Genomic DNA, 17,135 nt, shown 5'->3' with positions numbered 1-17,135 from the left:
CATATGTGATTGTATAAGTATTTTACCTATGTACAATTAAACGTTAGGTATAAATATACTATTTATTTTGGAAAAACAAGAATCAATATGATAAATACTATTATAGTGAATAAAACCTTTAAAAGTATTAACTTTATTCAAAGAGAAAATTGTATGTACCTACTCAAAAGACATTTATTGTCAAAGAAAAATTAGCTAATTGTTTTAATGTATAGGTAATAAACTAATAATTAGTATTTATATACTTGAGATGCTTGACTAATGAGTCTATGATTAAGTATGATTATATAATATTGTTCATTTTCCATTAATTATTATGATAAAATATAATACTTAGAAACTCGACTATCAGTTAAATAATTCATATTTTAAATTAATGTTATTAATTGGCAATATATTTTGAAAGATACCACTACATACAAAGACACGTAGATACTTAGATACCTACCTACTAACTAGCTACCTAGGTACTACGCAACTCAAAGTAGGGCAAGTTAATGAAAGTAATTAACTCAAATTAAGTAAAACTTAAAAGTTAAGAGAACACGGGATCGATAAGTTAGAAATTAACAGTTAACAAATCATAAATTTAACTCGATAGGTAAAATAAAAGTTAATAAGGAAAACATATTAACTTAACTCAGTTTTAAAAAAAATATAAGTATCTACTTTTTTAATAATTAGTGGGTATGTGGATCACAAAAAGAGGGGACTGCGTTCTTTCTAATTGTCTAAATCATAATAAACAATTATATCGTACTTATATCATATTGTACAATGTATATACTTATTTTACTTAACATGATTATTAAATAATAAACTATACATATTTCAATAAATAATTTAACAAATATTAATTTTTTATATCAAATAGGTACAAATAATAGCAATTTAATAATGACTATAAAATATTATGGCTATGGTATCTAAATACAAAATTATATTATCAAAAAAAATAACAGAAATGTTTGTATTATTATAGTACTTATTGAATTATTTTTATTTTTATATCCAATGACCCGGGTTGGCAGGTACAATTATAGGAAGCACCACGATTCACGAAAATTTTTTTGAGAATTCATAGCAAATTTGTAGTTAACTAATGAAGTTTGAAAATTCAATCACCTAATTGGAAATTTCACATAGATGTATTCTTCAAATCAATTTAAGATTCTACAATATCAACAGATTTATGCCAATTTAGATATTATTGTAGCGTATTTTCAACATTTTATTAGATAATAATCCCCGCGGCCCCCATACAATGCACTATCAGACAGTCCGACATGATGATCGGCGGAGGACCCCCAACACATAATAATATTATATTATGATAGTGTTGCCGATATTTTACTTGCGTTTCGCCATAAATATTACAACTATGTATATTATTCAAGAGGACGTCACACCCCCATGTGTTGTCTCCGTCCACCACTCCACTTTAATTTGCTTTTATTTCGTGGCGGACTGATTGATATGTAAGCTTGGAGGTAAGCCATGATGTTAGTTACGCTTTTATCGTCGAAACAGACCGCTCGAGACCAGCCCGCCTATTTTTTTTCAAAAAAAAAGGTCACTGCATACTACCTTAGAATAAATAGCCATAAAGTATATAATAAATAACTATACAATAATAATATTATAATAACTATGTACCTATATTATTTTACATATATAAACTTAATCTAACCTAACTTAACCACAAAGTTATCTGATGAACTTTTTTTCACACTCTTCAAATCACACCAACACAGTTCCATATCTATGTTTTTATCGTTAATGACCACAGATTGTAATTTTTACCAGTATGTTTTTGAATTAGACACTATATTTTCAAATCAATGTCCTACTTAGCACCATTACCAAAAGTAGGGCAAAAACTAAAAACTTTAATGTTAAATGTGTACTTTGAACGTCCCTGTGAACAATTCCCTCATGAATATTTGTTAAACTTATTTATAAGATTTAGAATTTATACTATTTTAACCAGAACCAATTGAAATTTCCAAATTCTTTGCTCAAAAAAATAGAAAATTGGAAATTGTATGTAATTTATAAATATTGTTATGTACCTATATATTTTGTTATTTCATAATGTAGTTAGTAATTTTGTATAAGAATGTGGTCTGTAAATAAAATAATGTAAAAAGTATTGTTACTAATTGATTATATTATGTTAAAATGTGTTGTTAATTTGTTATATTATTTCATTATCTAGTTTTTATATTTTGTATTTAAGTAAATTATAATTCTCTTCCTTCAACTATAGAACATTAATGTTCTAAGCAATAACACAAGCTTGTCTTATACACTTTTATTTTTTACTCGACAGGTAAAATTTTATTGATATTTATAGAAAAAAAAACTAAAAAAAATGGAAATTCACTATGTCCGTAAACAGCTCAAAATAAGTCAAAATATTTGAAAAATGTTATGGTGTATAGGAAATGCAATTATAAACATTCAGTCAAAATTTCATGTCCCTTTCATTTGTTTTAGAGTTACACCAAAAACCAAAATCGATTTTTTCGAAAACAGATTTTGCGTAAAAATTCCCGTTTTTCCTTAATTTTTCTTTTGTTTTTCACGTCGCTTTTGAAAACTACTGGGAAATTTTTACTTTTGACCCCCCAAAATACCAACTAGATTCACTTTCCTATCAAAAAAGTTACTGTTGAAGAAAAATTCAAGCACTTTTACTGTCCTAAAAGGTGATGACAGACACAAAAAAAAATAAAATAAAAAAAAACACACATCACTGTAAAATCAATACATTCATCGCTTCGCTCAGAATCTAAAATAAATATATATATATATATTTTTTTTTAATGCCTTTGTAAATGTGTTAAATTAGTTTTATGCCGGATTACATGAAACATTGATTAAATCAATGCGACAATCATAGGCTACTAAATTATATTTAAGGGACCATTAGCTCATTATTGATTCATAAATGTTTAGTGTTTCTTCATGCAAACCGGTATTAGTTTTATATTTTCAGTTAGCTTAGAAAACCATATACCGCTGTGTTGTCCATCTGCGATCTGGTGAAATAAATTTGTAATGAGTTTAATATTATCTCTGAGAAATAACATTATTAATTATATATATTATTGCAATTATATTATAATAAATTAATAGTATTACTTTTTTGTACCCAAATATGTTTTAAAAGTTTTCTTTACAACCCTGTTTATTAAAATACAAACAATAAAATGTAAATTATAATAATTTTAAGTACATACCTCTGCCTACTCCTAAAAAATTACTTACCTTTTTACAACTTATTTGGCACAACATTTCTTACTGTTGGCAGTTTGCGTTGATTAGTACTTTTAGACAAATATTTTGGTAGGTTGGGAAATATACATGGAACAGCGGTAGAAGTTAATGTAGGTCTGTCTCTTTTAAGCAATAATTTTACCCCATCAGGACCAATTACATCAAAATATTTGATTATATCATTTTGTGAAAAATTAAGTTCACAAATTCGATCAGTTTTTTTTAATGAACGATCTGCTCTTGGAATACATTTGTTCCATTCACCAAATAAATCCTATACGTTCAAATTAATAAGTTAAGTTAACTACTATACCTACTTTACGAAAATAATGACATATTTAAAATAACTAATTACTTCATTTTTTGAGGTCGTAAACAGAGATGGATATTTTACATTAGAAGTAGAAGCTATGTGTTCCTTCCTATGTTTCTTATTTCCCACATCACAGCCAGGTACAAAACATTTATTGCTCTTACTCATTTTATTGCAGTAACAAAAATTAATAAAATAAAGAAGGAAATATTTAAATATTATATTGTGATAAAGTACAACTTACAAGCACAATAGTAGTATAGTACAAATTGCCGGACACAACTCATAAATGATAAAAATCAGTTACCAACTACCAACAGCACACCCTAGTAGCCCAATCTCATCTGTAGTGAAAAATGCGCACCCCTCCGAATAGGCAGGAGGGTGTTAGTTTGTTCACCTTATAAATCCACCTTGGTACTTTGTCATAATAATATTATCTCTTTACTACCATATCAATATATTAGAGTTTCTTACAAATACAAACATTTTAGTTAATTTATTACATTTATTTATCTTTAATTAAATATATTTATTTCCATTGATTGTATCTTATTTCTAAATTAAAACTATTTATGTATTATATATGTTAAAAAAAAAAATTGCAATGATACAAATAAAAATTATAATACATTAATTAATATAGTTCTTATTTCCAAAGTTTTTGTACTATATTTGAATTTCAGTTCATAAATAACAATACAGATTAATAAACCATTCCATTCCTTATTATTAGTCGATCAAGTTTTCACTTTGTTGTGTATTGAAACTTTTGAAACATTTGATAAAATGTCAAACATAGAATATCCGTTTATCCATCCTCGAATTCCAGGTCGTTTCGGAGTTTTATTTAGCTTACTCATATTTTTATTTTCTGGCTTCAAGTTATTATCAATATTTTTGCTTGGTTTTGACAAGGGAGAATGCTGTTTTGAAGTTTTTATAGAATTGTTTTTATAAGTTTTATTATCTGTTTTCCATCTTTTAGAATCATTATGATATTCAGAGGGATTACTAAGACTCCTTTTTAACGAATTCTCTGTGGAGCAATAACTTTTGGTTATATTTCCATCAACTTTTTTAATATATTTTTTAGACTTATTACTCTCATGGCTTTTAAGTATATTTAAATTTTGTTTCTCTTCTTCAATAGTTGTAGGTCCTTTGTCAAACTTGCAATCCTTATTTTTTGTTTCTTTTTTTTTGTTAATAGTCTGCTTTATTTTAAACTTGTCCAACTCACATAGTTTGCTTTTGCTAAATTTAGGTTCTATTGATTTAGAATCCAACAATTTTTTAGGTTTACAGTATTTGTTTTTTTTTTTATGATGATCAAAATATAATATGGGTTTTTGCAATTCTTTATTATTTTTAATATTCAAATGCTTGCTAATATGTTCATTAACATTTGTTTTTTCTACTTCACCTTGGATTTTATTAGATTTAATATTGTGACTTTTAAATCCCATTGATCTAGTACTGGAAATACTTTGAGATTCATTGTCTTTATATTCATTAATATTAACATGATTATAAGAAACAGATTTATTATTTTCACTATTTCCATTATTTGAAATACCGCCTGCTAATTCATTGCAATTTGTTTTTTTTATTTTATCTTTGGTTTTATTTTGTATAATCTTATTTTGGTAATTTGTTTTCAAAGATAATAAAATGTTCGCAATACTTTTTTCGCAAATATCATCATTTATCTTTTCTTCATCAATATTAGTTGATTTTTCTACATCAACAAAGTTTGGTTGAACTACAAGTTCAATGGAATTTTTTGCAACAAATCCATCCAAGGATTTTTGTGTACTTTGTAACTTTTTTTGGCCTTCATTTTCTTTTTTACTAGTTTCACTTGAACACCAATGGTCAAGTTTTTCAACACAATTATGGTTTGGTGTATTAGTTAACCAGTTACTTGGGGTCACCCAATCCTTAGGATACTCATCCCGGAATTTATAACCTATTTCTAAAAATGTTTTATTCCTATCTGCATCTTTGGGTATAGGGTTAACAAAATCAGTACTTATTGCATCAGATGTATGCATGCTATTACTTATTGTACAATTATTTTTTTTTGTCAAAAACAATCCATTTATATCGGATATTGTTCCGTCAATAGCCGAAGCACATTTTGGGTCAATAATTTTGACCTTAGGATCAGAAGCCAAAATTTGAGAGTCTAATAGTAATGTTTTACTATTTTGTGGAATTAGTTTTGGCTGAGTATCACTTGGAGAATTATATTGAGATTGAAGAACAAATGCAGGACTATATTTTGATGAACCGGTAGTAGAAAGTGTACCTAACGATGAACTTATTTGTTGGTGTTTGAATATGGGACTTGATTGAGATTGAATGAATTCTTTAAGAGTATGTTTGTCTAAAACATCTTGAAACTTTTTAGCTTTTTCAAAAAACAAATTTTGTAGTTCAACAGCAGATTCTAACATCTTGTAATTAGAATTTTGTGGATGATTATTGTTTTGATCTTGCTTTTTATCCTGGTTATCAGTTTTCCCTAAGTCATAGTTTCTTATCTCAACATGATGTACATTAAAAGTATATGTATCTTGATTACCAGAAGTGTTAGATGATAGCGTATACCTTGAAGATGTGCTAGTCAGTTCCTTAGAAATATTCTTAGCAAACTCGGGCAATGGTAGCGATAATATATCAGAATCAGCATATTTTGTCGGAGGCTTGAGTCTCTCTGGTGGATACTCGTTGAATATTATTGTAATTGAACTGTAGTTTTTATGAATTGTTTTTGAAGAATATTTAGGAATATTATAGGTATTTAAATATTTATGCTGTGATGTGTACTGAGCATTATTAACATTAATTGAATTATTGCGTGGATCACTAATGTTTATTGGGTAAGTTTCATCATTAATTTTACATTTGCAAGAAGGATCCACATGACGTGCACTATAAGGTGATGATTGAGCCGTGTTATCTTTTAGCTGAATAGTGACATTATCATTATTTGTATTAGATAGATCACAAGCTTGATACCTTAAAGATGCAAAACGAACATAAACTGGTTCACCATCTATATAGCTACCATTCATTACAGTAACAGCTGACTGTGCATGTAATTCCTGTTAAATAAATAATAAAAAAAATTAGTCATTTAGAATAGTATGAGTTATGCATCATACTTAGAGATGGAATGTTGATGACTTTTATATTTTAGATTCTGAGCGGAGCAATGAATGTATTGATTTTACAATGATGTGTGTTTTTTTTATTTAAAACCAAAACAGGTAACAAATTATTTATTTTTAAGAACCAACCAAAAAGAAACCAAAATTTAAATTTTAGGAACCGAAACCGAAATTTTAGTTATTCTGGGAACCGAACAGGAACAGGAACCGTAAAAATCATCAAGGTTCATTTGAAGTTCATATTTTTACAAATTTAGGTATTCACTCGATTTCTAATGTAGCGGTTTTGTTATATTGTTGTAATTCAAAAACAAATAACTGTAAATACATGAAAATTTCACTAAATGTTTATATTTTCATTTTCTATAGGTACACTATAAATTAATGTTGACTCTTTTTTTAGCTGTTTACGAACATTGTCAGTATTAAATTTTTTTAGTTTTTTTTTCTATAATTGTAAAATTTTATATCAAAGGATTGAGAATTTAAAACAAGGTTCCACATAAATAGGTTTCATATAAATTACTTTATTCACAATAATATCATCAAATATACTTAGTAATATGATAGGCTGACTAACCGTCTTCGCTCAGAATCATTTTTCTTATACAATGAATATACAAACAATATCATTGAATTCAAATTTAACACCACTGTACAGCAGAGCAACACCTACTTGCCCACCTCTTTTTCCTTTGATCTTATAAAATAGTATTTTAGCTGAAAATTTGTTTCATGCTCCCTTAATTCAGAATATACTTATTTTACTTCACATTTTTAGCTATAAATGCATTTTTTTTTGTCATTTTTAAAAATATTTTTTTATATCATAGGACATATCATTGAACTAAAAAATAATTATTAAATTTTAAGTATGAACTTCAAACGCTCATAAAAATCTAATTTGAGTTGCTTGTAGACATTTTTTTGGTTGTTAAGATAGACAAACTTATAAATAATCTTTTATTACAATTTCAAATCTTAGATTTAAAAAGAAAAATTTTCATGAATTCTCCACTCAAAATAATTTGCTAATTTTCGTGATTTGTTTGTATTTTGTAAAGATTTGAACTTTAAATGGTTATAAAAAAAAACTGTGATTAAGGATTTTTAATATTTTTCAAATGTAATTTTAACAATATAATAATAGGGCCTTATATTAAATTTTCAAGCTTTTTTACCCAACAAATAATGTTTTATTGACATTCATAGAAAAAAAGACTAATAAAATTGGAAACTGAAAATGTTTCTAAACAGTTCAAAACTAATCAAAATATTTTGAAAATTTTATAGTGTATAGAAAATGCAAATATAAACAACCAGTGAAAATTTCATGTTTATACGTTAATTTGGTTAGAGTTACAGCAAAAACCAAAATCGATTTTGTGGAAAACCAATTTTGCGTAAAAATTCCTGTTTTTCCTTAAATTTTATGTTGTTTTTCCCGGAGTTTTTGAAAACTATTGGGAGTTATAAAATTTAACCTCCTCAATGCACCAACTAGATTCACTTTCCCATCGAACAAGATACTATTGAAGAAAATCGAAGCAGTTTTACTGCCCCAAACCGTGATGACAGACGCAAAAAAAAAATTTTTAAAAAAAAGCACACATTATTGTAAAATCAATACATTCATCGTTTCACTCAGAATCTAAAATACCGTTTTAATGATCATTGATATTTTACTTAAAAAAACAACTACTGAAAATCGCTTCAATTAAAACATGTTAACATGTTAATGAATCAGAATATTCAGTATCTAAATTCTACATATTTTGTGTGATGACTGTAGTAACATGGTATGTGTAGTATGTAAATCAATAAAAATATTATTATTAATATTAACATTTACCTCTTGGAAATACAACAAAGCACATTTGTCTGATCGGTTAATTAAACATTTATGAATAGGTCCAAATTGACGAAAACGAGATTCCAGGTATTCATTAGTGACTGAATCTGCAATACTGTCAATGCAAATACAGGTAATTTTTGATGTAAATTCCTTGGGAGTAACACTTGTATTATCTGCCTCGCCACAATGACTTACTGCTGATCTAGATATTATATACAAATTATAATTGCTGGATCAATAAGAAATATAACATTTGAATTTCAATGAAACTAATGCTTTGTCTATTTTAACATGCTTGAAAAGTTGGCAGATGAAAATAAATAATAATAATTTTAATAAGATTAAGATCATAATTTTTTACTGAAGTAAAATATTTTTCTAGCAAGGATAACTTAAATAATAAAACAAAATAAAGTGAATCATTTGGCAAATTTAACCATTTATAGTTGAACATTTGTTGAATATGTTCATGCAGTGCTTCTTAACCTTTTATTAAGACAACACCCTAATTTAGAACCATAAAAATAGCAATACTTAAAATATTTAATGGACTTTTTAAAAAGTAACAATTATAAATTTATATGTACATTGAGAATGAGACAATTTTTATAATTCACTTTGTTTTTCTTTTTTGTGGATTTTACCATCACGCCATGACGTCATAATAATGTTGTATTATATTTATACTTAAAACAGGTAAAATATAAATAAACAATTTTTTAGAGCGACACTCATTACAAAAATAAGCAACACACTGGTTAAAAACCATTGTGTTAGTGTACCTACGTAAATTTTTTTTTTAAACTCTGTACCACAAAATTAAAGTAATAAAGTTCACAAAAAGCAAATATTACAAGAGAGATAAAAGTAAAACAAATATTATATATTAATATTATATGGTTTTTCAATCTAATTATTTTTTTTTTTTTTGTTTTTGAAACTTATTCATTAAAAATAGTTAACAATTTTTATGACTAGTAAGGAATTTCGATTTCAAATTAAACAAAAGAATTTATAGTTAATTATCAACTAAAAAAATAGTATAATAAACATTTAATTTGGCAGATGAATATAATAATAATAATAGTCCATCATATAAGCCAATTATTATATGAGAAAATACGGTACTCGTCTAATATGCTACCTACCCATAAAATGGTATCTACCAAAACACTGTATGCGTGTAGTATGTTACCTACCATAGTTATTTTTATTTTATTTCATTTTATTACAGGAAAGTACATTTCAGTCATTAAGATAAATAACATATTATAGCAGTTGTACAAAATTATATCTTAATTAGCCATATCTGATCCACCAAGACCCATGATAACTTTCTGTTAGATATATTGTTTTAGTCTATATTGTGTCTGTGTTGTGTTCGTGTAAGTATCCTATTCGTTGCGAGTTTTACTTTTTATTTTTTTATTTTAAAATAAACAAAAATGAATAAATCAATGCGCTATTTGTACGGGCATATAATATGTAATGAGGAAACATGTGTTAATTATCTTCAAGAGAGAAACTTGCTCCCAGAACTTGGTAGTTGTTCCAAATTAAAAGATGGTGTTATTTGTGGAGGTACGTTGAAAGAATATCAAAAAAAACATCGTAAAAGAGACTCAAATGGTGATTTATGAAAAACTAAATATTTACGATGTCAAAAAAAAGGTTGTCAAACTTATCACTCTTTAAGAAAACTAAATACGGAATTAAAACCCGAGGAGCGACAGATTTGTTAAACCGACAATTAATAGAAGAATGGTGGCGGTCCGTTAATACCCAACACGATTTATTAGAAGTTTTCTGGAATGATATAAAAATAGTATATGATGTATAATAATATATAATGACGAATTGAAATATTATAAAAATATAGTATATAATGTATAATAATATATAATGACGTATTGAAATATTATGAAGTACTTTACAACGATAAATTATTAAATTATTTAGTAATAAATTGTTGTTAATTTGTTATTATTTTATGGTAGGTAGCTTATTTTACGGTAGGTAGCATACTACACCAACAAAGTAGTGGTAGGTAGCATATTAGACGAGTACCGAAAATACATACTGTTGACAGTGCTTACGTATTTGCTAGGTAAATAGTCATACACTGATTAACAATTGTATATTTCAATAATATTACTATGTAGGTATGGATATTGTATTTATTATACTCCTAATACAGTATAGGTTAATTAGAACATATAATAACTACGCACTCCTGCTATCTATGAATTTAAAGTATATGTAACTCAGGTTTCGATATCTTTAAAATATCATAAAAATAATATTCCTATTATGCAGCTAACTAATTTTCTGAAAAAATGGACTTGCGTTACCTTATTTCTAAGTTACATCTATGATTGAAAATTAAGGTTTACTGGCTATTGGGTATAGTTATGTAGAATTTATTTATAAATATTAAGTATTATTCAACAAATAATAGTTATTATTTGATGAATAAAAATAACTTCAAGCAGTGTTCTTTAACTTTTTAGAGGTTACTGATACTTAATGTAAATTATTGCAATAAGTTTTTTTTTTACTTCATTCGGTGCGTATACTGATATTGATTAGAAATGTTCAAATAATTACTAATGTCATGTTATGATTATGGTGTCGTGGTGAACGTTATGAAAAATTGAATATTCTCCAAAATTATTACATGGAATATTGGCATTTCATGATTTAGCTTGTTGTAATACAATATATTTAAATAATGTATTTGGATATAAAAAAAAATATTAGTTTATCATTAAAATATAATATAACTAACTGTAATTTATCAACAAATATCTCATCAAATACTAACAAGAATAACCAGGGCTCAGTAATAAAAACAGTTATCAAGAAAAACCCGTCAAGAAAACAAGCGATGGGGAGACCTTGCCAAGGTGGGAAAATAGCAGTGGAGAATGCTGACTCCGATGTAAAGGCATGATCATTTATCATAATTAGAGCTCGGATGTTTATGACTTAGTATATTTTTTTTCGCGCAGCCATAATTACACCAGAGTGAGATATAAATTTGATTCTTGAAGTCTATATTAGAAATAGGCAAACTTTTTTTGCATATTTTTGAATATTTGACATTTTTGAGCATATAAATGCATATATTGCTAATTTCTAGATTTATTGGCATTTAAAATATTTAAATATAATATGAACATAACACATTTTACTACCTAATATGTATTTTAGTTTATATATTTATACTTATAGTATTTTATTTCTTTTATGTATTTTGCAATGAAGTTATTTTAAAATCATTTAAAACAAAAGTTATTCTGAATCACTATTATCCCATTTTTTGTAATTGTTTAAAATAGATATAATATTTATTATACATTTAATAGTGTTCATAATTTGTTTTGAATTAATATTAACACCTTTTTTGCATATTTTGACATTTTTAAATGCATATTTTAATGACATTTTGGTCATTAACATCCGAGCTCTAATCATAATATATTATAGCTCTATTTAATTTATAAATAATAAATAATACACAAATTTAATTTAATTTACTTTAATTTAATACTTTAATCATTTTAATTAAGATTTGACTAATTGTACTAACTAAAGAATAAGTGAAGACGCGAATATTTAAAGAAGCGGTTATACTTTGAATGGTTGCAATTAATTTAGCTAGTTTATATACATCTTCCAGGCTTAAGTCTAGTTTATTTAAATTCATTTATTTGTTTATTTCGAAAATTGGTTTATCTTTAAATTCTGCTGAACTGTACAAAATATGTAACACATTTTTTAACTGGCAAATATCAAAGAAACTTCCGTACTGCTTCTCTAAAAACTTGAGTTCATTAACAGGAAATAATTTATTATTTTTTTGATACAACTCAGAATTAAGTAATGAAAACGTCATTGATTCAAATCTACTCTTAATTTGATTATTTGATTCATAATATTATCTAATACTTTACTAGATAATCTTCTATAATTTAAGTTAGATAGTACTAAACACTACATAATATTATGCATAGCAAATAACAAAACAAAATGAAGAACAATTGTCATATATTCGTACACGTAAATTAAATTATAAAATTCACTGACAAAGCACAACCGACTGAGCATGCCCTGGATGGTTAGTACCACGGCTTAAGGTCTCAGAATAACCAGTATTTCACACTAATAATAATCACCATATAGTTTGTGCACACAGCTATCGCATGCTCTGTCAGTAAATATTATGGTAAAGATAAACACAGAGAAGTATAACAGAAAAAGATAAAATTTTTGTGATGCATTATGGTTTTTTTTAAATACGTAAAACTATATTATTGATCAAAAAATAATTTTTATATTTTTATTAATTACGTTTTTATTTTTAAGCATGCCTGGAGAATACGCCACTGGAAGACAATAGGTATAGCAAGCATTGCAGGATCAAAGGAATAAGGAGTACATTGGTAAGTAGTGGCAGAAGATCAAGATAGATAGAGAGAAATTACTTCGAGGGCTCGTCTTAAAGACTGTAACCCTCCGAGAAAGAAAATGGTGGACATATTATATAGCACTTGGTAATTCAAGCATTTAGACTCAAGCAAAGCTAAAATTAGTGTCTGATAAATTTGAAAAATTATAGATATGAAAAACAGGGGATGAAAATTTGTGAGGAATAATTACTACGCAAACTATTTTTAGGGAAATTATAAAAATCTCTGATAAGCTTCCATTGAATTTCACTTACTTTTGTTCATTAACGATAGAAATTGATGTATTTTGAATGTCAACATTATCCTGATCTATTGATAAATTTTTTTTATCTTTTTGCTTATTGAAGAATTCAGAAAATTTTATTTGACACTCAGTAGATGCATAATCACCACGCAAATATAAACCATCTATAAGACCATTCTTAATTTTATTAATAGCTGCTTCTGCATCTGCAATCTGAAACATAAAAAAAATAAATTATTTTAGAAATTCTGAGAAGATTTTCAAAATGATGAATACACTAAACAGATGGAAATAAATAAATAAGTTGTTAAAATACTTTTATGATAAAAAAAGGTGGGTAAGTGGGTGTCGTTCTACTGTACAGTAGGTTACAAGTGGGTTACTGTAATAGATGGTGTTAAATTTGAATTCAATGATATAATATCATTGTATAAGAAAAACGATTCTGAGCGAAAACGGTCAGAGAGCTTATGATATTTCTAAGTATATTTGATGATATTATTGTGAATAAAGTAATTTATATAATATAACCTATTTACGTGGAACCATGTTTTAAATTTTCAATTCTTAGTTACAATAAAGTTCAACATTTTATAAATTTTTAACTACAAAATAACTATAAAATTTTAAACTTGATAAATTTTGTCGAAACTGCTACTGTAACAATATATCAGGAGCCTTGTATTGCATTTTCAAGATTTTTTACCTAACAAATAAAGTTTTATTGACATTCTTAGAAAAAATAAGATTAAAAAAATTGGAAATTGAAACTGTTCAAAAGATTTACACCAAAAGCGAAAATCTTATTTGTCAAAAGCCGATTTTGCGTAAAATTTCCCGTTATTCATTAATTTTTATGTTGTTTTTCCCGGCGCTTTTGAAAACTATTGAGAATTTTAAAATTTGACCCTCTGAATGCACTAACTATATTTTCCATCAAACAAGATAGCAATCTAAAAATACCAAAGTAATTGAGTAACGAGTTAGTTTTAGATTCTGAGCGGAGCAATGAATGTATTGATATTACAATGATGTGTTTTTTTAGTTTTTTTTCTATGAATGTCAATACAATTTTATTTGTTGGGTAAAAAAGCTTGAATATTTAATACAAGATTCTTAATATGTTGCTACAATGACACAATCCAGTCATAATTTTTTTTTATAAGCAAATTTTGACAAAAAGCGTAAAAATCTCGAAAATGTGCAAATTATTTTGAGTTAAAAATTTTTATTTTTAAAATGTAATACAAGATTCCTTATAAGGTTCTAGTTTTATATATCTATTTACCTTTATCTTTATTCCACCGCTCAGAATCGTTTTTTCGCATACAATGATAATATTATATCATAGAATTCAAATTTAATACTATCCATTATTCAGAGATCCACTTTAAACCTACTGTACATCAGAGACATCCACTTACACACCTTTTTTAAAGTTATTGTCTAATATATTTTCAACTATGATTATATCCTAAGTGGTTATTTTTCAAGTAAAATAGTTTTTACTAACAATTTATAAGTATTTGACATCTTATTAAAATTCAAACATATACAAAAATTAATAAATAAATAATAAGATTAAATTTTACCTTTTTAAAATTTACTAAAGCGCGTTTATTTATATGATCAAACGAATAATTTATAATGGTGCCACAATCAGCTAAACAATTCAGTAGAATTTTATAATTATCTTCTGATTCATTAATACCGGTGATCCAAACACATTTTGATGGATATGTTTTTCCAAAACCCAAACATAGATGACAACCTTTTATATTTACACCATTCATTTTAAGTATGGCAGAAATTACATCGTTGCTATCAAAGTATTTAATGAATGCATATATTTTTATTGGTCTATCACCAACAGATTCTTCCTTTTTAATATTAATGCTCTGTAATCAAAAATAAATATATTAGTACAAATAAACAATACTATAAAAGTATATATAAATGTACATACAATAATATCTCCAAATTGTCCAAAATATTGATATAATGTAGCATCATTAATATTTTCATTTAAGTTTTCGATATAAAGAGTTCTTGATAATTGGGTGAAAAAAACACGTTTGTCAATTTCATTTAATCTATAGTAAAAATAATTTTAGGTTAAATACATTCATATTTATAAAAAAATGATTTCTAACCTATAATTCTCCATTTTAGCTGTTGTATCTTTTTCTTTGTTGAAGCAAGGTGATCATTAAGCCCAGTATCTAAAGTATATACTTATATATTATATTTAAAATAAACAAAAAAATTGTTAATAGTTTTATAAAATTACTTACCACAATAATAGTGAACTCAGATCTATTTTTCTTTCAATATTTGATGATAACATGCCCGCAACAAGTGATTCTTCAGTCAAGCTTCTATAATTAAAAAATAAATTAAACAAAAACAAATTGAAAATATTGCATAACTTATTAATATTTAATAATTATAGTTATCTTATCTATAAATAACAATATCTTTTTTGTTTAAACCATGTTCTAACCATGTCTTATAACTGTCCAATAATAACAATGTATGCATGCAGTGGTGTTTTTGAAAATTAACTATAGGGTATACACCAATACATGAATTTAAACTAATGATGGAAATAAGTAATGAATATTGTGGTTTTATACGCAAATAACTAATCAGATTCGTTTCGAATCGCTTTGCTCATGGAAAAATTATTTTCCAAGGCTTTTATGTAATACATTCACAAACTTACAAGCTTTACAAAAAAAATTATTATTTTACCTAGTTTAGTAATTTTTTTGAATCTGAGCTGAGTGATTAATGTATCTGATTTTACAAATATGTGTTTTTAGTTTTTTTAATTTTTCGTGTATGAAAAAGTAAGTAAAAGTAGTAGAAAATATGCTTCAGTTTTCTACTTTGAGAATGGTTTCTGATAGAAAATTGGATCTGGTTGGTACTTTTAAGAGTTAAAAACTACAAATTCACATTACTTGTTGAAATAGTTGGGAAAAATAACAACAAAAAAGTGGATGTTGCTCTCCTGTATAGTAGGTTAAAGTGGGTCACTGTATAATGGATGGTATTAAATTTACATTGTTATAACTTATTTTAATATGGTAGCCGGTAACAGGTAAGTTGAATTAATAGGTATTACACAATTACAAAAAAATAACTAAAATCATTATTCTTGGTTATTTAATATGTAATTTCCTCCAAATTTTAACATAAAATAACTATAAAAGAAACTGTATTTATATATTTTTTAGATTTTTTGGTTACCAACCTACTTACACGGAATCTTGTTTTAAATTTTCAATCCTTAGCTATAAAAGTTGAACATTTTATACAATTTTAACAACAAAATAATTTGTTAATTTTCAATTTGATAAATTAATAATTATGTCAAAATTTGAACTTCGAAAGCTTATAAAAAAATCTTGCCTACGTATTTTTAATATTTTAAGCTGATATTGTACTAATGTGTGGTTACTATTGAATTCTTCAAGTATTTTGACCCCATAAAATTACTATTGATGTAGAAATTTTCTTTTTTGTTGTAAATCAAAAACAAATAACTGTAGACACATGAAAATTTCACTGAATGTTTATATTTTCATTTTCTATACACTGTTGAAAATATTTTGACTCCTTAGGAGCTGTTTACAGACATTTTTAATTTTCAATATTTTTAGTTTTTTTCTTTAAATGTTGGTAAAATTTTATTCGATGGGTAAAAAAGCTTGAAAATATAATAAAAGGCTCCTGATATATTGTAACAATAGTAGTTGAAAAATATTAAAAATACATAGGCACA

The 17,135-nt window shown here is 25.9% G+C and overlaps 1 pseudogene; it reads right to left on the bottom strand.

The window, feature by feature from the left end:
- Positions 1–5,233: 5,233 nt before the first annotated feature.
- Positions 5,234–15,138, bottom strand: LOC132937131 (uncharacterized; annotated as a pseudogene).
- Positions 15,139–17,135: the final 1,997 nt, after the last annotated feature.

The sequence above is a fragment of the Metopolophium dirhodum genome, chromosome 1, assembly GCF_019925205.1.
Source record: "Metopolophium dirhodum isolate CAU chromosome 1, ASM1992520v1, whole genome shotgun sequence".
Classification (NCBI taxonomy): Eukaryota; Metazoa; Arthropoda; class Insecta; order Hemiptera; family Aphididae; genus Metopolophium; species Metopolophium dirhodum.
The sequence above is the reverse complement of the archived record's forward strand: the minus strand, read 5'-3'. Positions and strand labels throughout refer to the sequence as shown.